Raw genomic sequence first — 7,523 nt, forward strand, 5'->3', positions numbered from 1 at the left:
TAAAAGCATCCTGCAATTTGAGTGCTACTGCTATCCTTTAAGATGTAAGTCCTGGTATCTGTTCTTTGCACTTTTTGGAATATCTCACTCGACCAGTTTGGGAGGTAAGACTTTCCATTTCCTGTCTTGTGTTTCGAGATACACACCAAATCACCTCAACCAGCAGGTGCAGGTGTTAGGCTCGAGATATTCCTGATTGTCATAAGAGATGACTAAAAGGAGTCTCACACATTTTGGCCATATGTTCAGGTCCCATTGAATGGTTTGACCTGCCACTTTCCAAATTCCACAGAAGTGCATACCATATGGGGCAGGGCGTCTTACATGGTGCACGAGTTATCTATAGTGCCCTTGGATTCTATCTCTTGAATCTCTTGTCATCATGGCGTTGCATCTCTATCTGCAATTGGGTGAGGGCATTTTGTGGGGTACGTATTCTATTTCCATCGTCTCCAGTCCTCTTTCGCTCCCATGACGCTATTGGATTCCTCTGCGCCTAATATTCAGCACAGTAGCCAGTCCGTTGGGTTGGGGCCATCATATATCCATTTGGTGGTAGCCCCATAACAACACAGGGATTGCACTGCTGATGCCTGAGCTGTAAACTCCCCACATAGGCCATGGAGTATAAGCCCGTCTTTCTGGGGCATCAGGGCTCCCACCAACAGCCGTCATGCCAGGCGGCCTTTGCTGTGGCTGGGTGGCGCCTGTGGAGAGAGCCCCTGATCGGCGTGGTGGTCATCACGATGGATGACCTGCAACGAGGCAGACTAAGTCATCTTTTGCTGGGGACCGAATGACTCCATCAGTCTCTAAACGAGGAAAGGTTGATTGTAACACCGACAAGTATAACCCTAAGTCGTTCCCCTCCCTAGCAACACCTTGGGAGGAACAAAGGGCTTGAGAGTGACAGGATCCCTATTCACCATGTTACTTAGACAGAAAAACTGATGGGTACTCCTTTCTGGAAACGAAACCTCTGTTTTTATTGAGCACCTGGAGGATAAGTTTGTGGAAGTGCCAGCAGTGTCCAAAATGCACAATGGGTCGATCTTGTTCAGACAGCATCCACAACCCAGTCACAGACGTTACTCACCTGTGACAAGCTGGATGATATTCCTGTTTCAGTCACTCCCCACACAAGCCTCAATATGGTCCAGGGAAATAATTTTCATTGCGACGTCCTGTTACAGTCCAATGAAAAGCTACGTGGCAATTTAGAACGGCGTGGTGTCCATTTCGTCTGGCACGTTTACAGAGGGCCAAATACAATAGTGAGGCGCCCTGCTAATCCCTCAGGACAGGACAAACAGTATAAATTGTGGAAAGGGGCCAAATAAGGGCTGTCAGTTACACTCAAACATACAACATTATTATTTGATCAAAAATTACAAGATCCCAAAACAATAAAAAAACACACAGCCTTAATCCTTGGGACTTAATTACCGGCTGAAAGCCACTTTAACTTAAAAAAACTGAGGGCCTATAACTTAAAACGCAAGCATAATCAGAAATTTAACAGGCAAGCCTTATCTTAAAACAGTTCTTTAGTTGGGCTGAAGTAAACAAATTAAATTAAAGTTGGCTGAAGGCCTAACACTTAAAACTCCATAACATTTTTTTTAAAGTACCAAAGGCTTTACGTGAAACAGTTCTTTAATTTAGGCTTAAAGCCTTAACAACGAAAGAACTCAAACTCAAAATCAGATAAAGGCCCAAGACTTAAAATTCAACAACATTAAAAGTTTAAAAAAGTCAAAGGGCTTACGTGAAACTACTTTAAACCAGGCTGAAGGCCTTAAAAGCACAACAACTCAAACTCAAAATCGGCTCAATACCCAAGACATAAAATTCAACAACATTAAAAGTTTTAATGTGCAAAAGGGCTTACATGAAACAGTACCTTAAACTAGACTGAAGGCCTTAAGAGCAAAAGAACTCAACCTCAGAATCGGCTGAAGGCCCAAGACTTAAAATTCATCAGCACTAAAAGTTTTAAAATGCCAAAGAGTTTATGTGAAACAGTACTCTAAACTCAGCTGAAAGCTTTAAGAGCAAAACGACTCTAATTTTTAAAAAAATCGGCTAGAAGCCATACAAGTACAAACAACAGGAACAAATTAAAATAAACTTGGGCAGTACACTCAAGGGCGGACAGATGTTCGAAGGTCAGCCTGTAATTCAAGCAGTAACGCTCGCTTAGACATGCAGTCAGGCCAACCATTCACGATCCGACGACAACCCAACTGACCGACAGTCAACAGACCAACTGACATGATAACTTCCACTTCACCCGACCAGGGCACAACAGGGAGTTCATCGGAGCAATGTAGGAGATATTTGCGCTCACAACCTATCATACATGGAGAAGTCAATCTACACACTGTGCTGGACTGCAACGACACGATGAGGAAACTGTACTGCCTGAAATTTACGTCAACGGCCAGGGCAGGTAACTGGAACGGCAACGGCCACAAGGCAGAAGATTCCGCTGGTAGAGTTCAATTCAAAAAACCAAATACAGTGAAACTGCACCAGAGGGTGGCAAGAATTTTCTGACTTGAAAACCAAGTTGTTGCTTACGGGAATACCCCAACAGCCGACATCGAACTCCAAATGACACAACATGAACAGTCTTCACTTGCTGGTAGGTCAAATCAAAACTCAACTTTCGTGTCCAGGGTCGGTGAGCCATGGACCTTGTAGCAATGGGAACAGCGCCACACACTCTGACACTGCATAGAGACCGCCAGCAGCCCCGGCCAAAATACGCCCTGCCGAGAATTCCTCGCAGCTCCACGCCAACCGACCGACTGGTCGCACACCGGCCAGCTGGAAAATATAAGCGCCACTTCAAAGATAGTCCAAGGTGTGAATATTGATACACAATGTTGCTGCCACCCGCAGAAGGAGAGGATAACAGCATAACCGCAATAACCGCAGGGGACTAAACACAGAATCGCAACGAAGGTTTAATCCAGTTCATAGCATGAGCCAGCCACGGCTCAACCTGCCCCCTCATCAAACTTAACAAAGGAAGGGGGGAATTCCACCCTCTGAGCTACCTGAAATTAACTTGGCTAAGGTGAACCTGATATTGCTTGCCTGAACTGTTCTCCTCGCCTAAAATACACATGATACAGCAAGGCCTCAGAAAACAAGGAGTAAATTTACTAAGATTCCCGCCACGCATCTGCCTCTCTGGGAAATTGCAGGCATAAACTTGATCACCTAGCCTGCCCTTAAAGGTTTTTTCGATTGCGATTATAACGCTCAGATTGTTTATTGTGGGCTCTGAGTATATGGCACCTGGCCCAGTTCCAATTTTCCTTGATAACACAAGCACTAATATCGGCTGAATAAATCTTGAATTCTCCATGAGTTACAAAGAGGAGAATTAACCATATAGGAAAAGAACAAGGAGGTGGGTGTAGCTACCAGGGCTTCATGATTGGCGGTTTTACAGGCAAAACTAAGCCAGGGAAGAGTGGAGCTCCATCTACTAGGGGTTTTCAGATGATAATCAATGTGGACATGATTTCAGTTATCTCTCTCCACAAAAGACCCCTGGGGATAATACGGGGTGTTAGTGATATGCCTGATTATGAAAAGAAAAAGCCTTGAAAGGAGCTGACACAAAAGCAGCATTATCACTAACACGCTGCTTGGGTGGGCCAAAAATATCGAAAATATTAGTAAAATGATAAATAGTGGTGGCAATGGTAACGTTACAATTCGGGAGGAGTCAAGTAAATCTGGAGAATGCATCGATAGTAACTTGTACATATCGATGACCCTCCTTACGAGGCAAATAATCAATAATGACTTTGTGCATAGGACACGACTCTCGTTCAGGACTCAACAAACCCTGTTGAAGAGCATTCTTGGGTTTGGCTACATTACACAAGCGGCATTCGGATATCATCTCTCACATCCCGGTCCATGGAGGGCCAAGTTAAATGCTCCTTGATTTTTTGGAGAGTCTTGTAAGTACCCAAATGGCCACCGACCAACGAATCATGAAAATAACAAAAAACTGGGCGCACGAAAGTTACAGGAAAACATATCCTGCACTGCTTAGCCTCGCCCACCCTCTTACAGAGAATACAACAACATACTCATCCTTGAGCCCTCCTGGGCTTAATGGGGGCCCCAACAGGGTCCTGATGCTGAGCCATATCTTCTAACAAGAAGGTAATTTCACCCAACGCCATAAATTAAGATCGTCTCATTTTACCTGCTGGTTTTTCTCACTAGGTGTAGTTCCGGTGAACATCCAGCTGAGTACATGCACAAGGGTACTCAGAGCCCCTCACATGTTTAACTTCAAACTGAAATGCCGAAATGCATACTGCCCACCTGGTAATACAGCCAGTTTTACGCAGCCTAGCCAACACTCAGCTGAAAGCCTGATTGTCCGCTTCTAATTGAAAAACCCTACGTTCAAGGTAGAAATGGTACTTCTCTAATTCTAATAAAATGGCCAAAGCCTCCCACTCGCAGACGGAGTACTTGAGTTCGGCATTAGTTAACTGATGAGATGCATAGTCTAATGGCTGTCACTGCCCCTCAAACTCCTGGAGGAGAACAGCTGAAACCATAGCATTAGAAGCATAAGTTTGAACAATAAACCTTTTATTAATATCACCCTAAGGACCAGAGGATTGGCTATCGCTGCCACAATATCCTCAAAGGCAGCCTCCTGTGCGCGTCCTCATTCATAACGAGCCCCCTTCCCGGCGTAACTGGTTTAAGGGTGCAGCCAACTGAGCGAATTTGGGAACGAAACGCCTGAAATAATTTGCAATACCTATGAATTTAGCAATCCCCCGCTTATCACTAGGTGGAGGCAAGGCCTGTAAGGCTTTAGTTCACTCTTGGTCAATGCAAATACTCTGTCCCGACACTATACGACCTAAGAGAGATACCTGTTGTTTGGCAAGCGTGATCTTACTAGGCTTAACGGTCAGTGCGGCTCCCTGTAATCTCAAAAGAACTTGCTGAATATGCTCCGAATGATCCTCAAACGAACGACTATAGATAACCAAGTCGTCCGCTTAATTATTATCGCAGACTAACTTCAAGTCGCCAAGGATATTATCCTACAAACGAGTAAGCACAGCCGCTCCTGTTGCTAGACCAAAAGGGACTATGTTGAACTCGGACAAGTTCCAATCAGTACAAAAGGCAGTAACATGTTTACACTCTTCAGCCAATGGAGTCTGATAATACGCCTGATTCAAGTCAAGAAGTGTAAACCAATTAGCTCCAGCAAACCCAGTAAAAGAATATGCAGATCAGGTAGGGGTACCGATTGAAGGACAACCTTAGCGTTTAAACAGCGGTAGTCAACCACAGGTCTAAAATCACTCCCCTGATCTTTAGGTAAAAGAAATATTGGGGAGGCATAAGCAGATGTAAGAGGCCCAATTACTCCTTGTTGAAGCATCTGAGATATCTTACCTTAAGTATCTTCACCTTAGCGGGTGAGAGGCGGTATGGGGACTGTCTAACTGGAATACTGTCAGACAGACATATATGACAATGAAGACCATTAATAACACCCAGGTTATCAATAAGTGGCTGGAGAAACTGTGCAACAAATTGCGTAACTGGGAAGCCTGATGGGGCAAGAGGTCGGCCAGATCAAACTCGTTAGCTATGGCCTCAATGACCAATACCCTACAGTTTGATGGACAACAGGCTTAGTACAATCGCAAAGGCAAAACTTCTCTCGAGGAGAGAATTTAAAGAAAAAGGAGTGTCCAGAATAATCCAAGACAAAGCCAGTTTTATTGATGAAATCACACCCCAAAATTAGATTAACAGACAGTTCCTTACGCAAGGCTGCAGACATAGGCCAGGAAAATTTGCCAGCCGATATACTCTCTCAGACCCAACCATACAGAGGCAACACCTGGCCACTGGCCACTCGACATCTCTGCACCGCCAAAGGGACCAACCGAAGTTTCATGAGATGCCCAAATTCCGAAGACCACTTGAACCAAAATAATGAATCTATTGGTTCTGGGTGTACGAGGCTGAACACATGAGTGCACCAAATGAGCCATACTGCCGCATCTGAAACATAACTTCATCAGATGTAGTCAACCCGGCATCAGCACTGACATCCCATTCCTTAACCTCGTGACGTATACGGTTCTCAAGTGGTAATGCAGTTACTGCTACAACCATGTCATGGAGCTCTTTCCAGGTTGATGGCAGCTTACGGAAGACAAAAGCTACTTATCCGCCACACAAATTCCCCTGAGAATGATAGAGACCAGTTCTTGTTCAGGTAAATCAATCAGCAAGTCTAACGAGGCTGTATGAACTCTATCGACATACTGATGTAACTGCTCCTCAACTCACTGCACATTCCAAATGTAACGCCACTCAAGCTGTTTCCAAACCTCAGTGATCAACCTTTGGCTAATTACGAGTTCTCTTAATTGCTGCAAGAAAAACTCTACCTCCACGGCTCATGAGATAAGGTTCTGTAACTCCCCTCTAGCTAACAGGTACAACAAAGACAAAAATTCTTGATACAGAACTCGAAAAGCTGCCACGCGTTGTCCTAAGCGAACCAATAACCACAATCATTCCTCTACCAGGTCAAGTTGCTCCACAACCAATTCAGTAATATCTCGAAAGAAACATGCCAGAGGATTCGGCAAATTAGCAAACACAGTATCTACCTTGACAGCGGCTGTCACAGTACCAATCCCGTGCTGGCTCTCACTCTCTCCCTGACAGTGCAAGTGTCTATCTTCAACCTTCCTCCCATCCAACTCCTAACACATAAACTGCAATGCGCCCACCAAAGTTACCAACTCAACAGTTAATTTTTTGTGATGATTTTGCAAAATAAATCCACTACCCGATTAGTTAAATGCATTAACTGTGCCTGCATCCTATCCAGCTGCCCATCACAAGGTTGTGTTCCCTCCAAAAGACAAATGGTGGCCTCAAGGCCTCTAATAGCCTCAAACTAGAACTCAGTTGCCGCTCCTATCTCATCCACCACCGCTGGCGAAACGTCAACCGGCTGAAGAACGGCAGTCCGCAAACAGGTTACCAATTCCGGACCACTGCCCTCAGTCGCTTGGTCCCTTAATGCCAACTCATATGCAAGATGGTCTTTTCTGAGCACGCCGATCTCCAGACACTGTCTGACTACCATTACATTAAGCACCTGAACAAGTAACACAAACAAAACAAGAGAGAAACTGACAGCAACTAGAATGGCAAGCACATGCACAAACTACACTCTGCTACCAGTGAGACTCCCTACTAATACCGCAGGACGTGACAGATAATATAAATTGTGGAAAGAAGCCAAAATAAGGACTGTCTGTTACACTCGAACATACAACTTTATAATTTGATCAAACATTACAAGACCGCAATTTTCTTTCCTTCTTTTTTTTTTTTTTTTTTTTTTTTTTTTTTTTTTTTTTTTTTTTTTTGAAAAAACACACAGCTTTAATCCTTGGGACTTAATTACCGCCTGAAAGCCACTT

Source organism: Schistocerca serialis, chromosome 11 (assembly GCF_023864345.2).
Source record: "Schistocerca serialis cubense isolate TAMUIC-IGC-003099 chromosome 11, iqSchSeri2.2, whole genome shotgun sequence".
Classification (NCBI taxonomy): Eukaryota; Metazoa; Arthropoda; class Insecta; order Orthoptera; family Acrididae; genus Schistocerca; species Schistocerca serialis.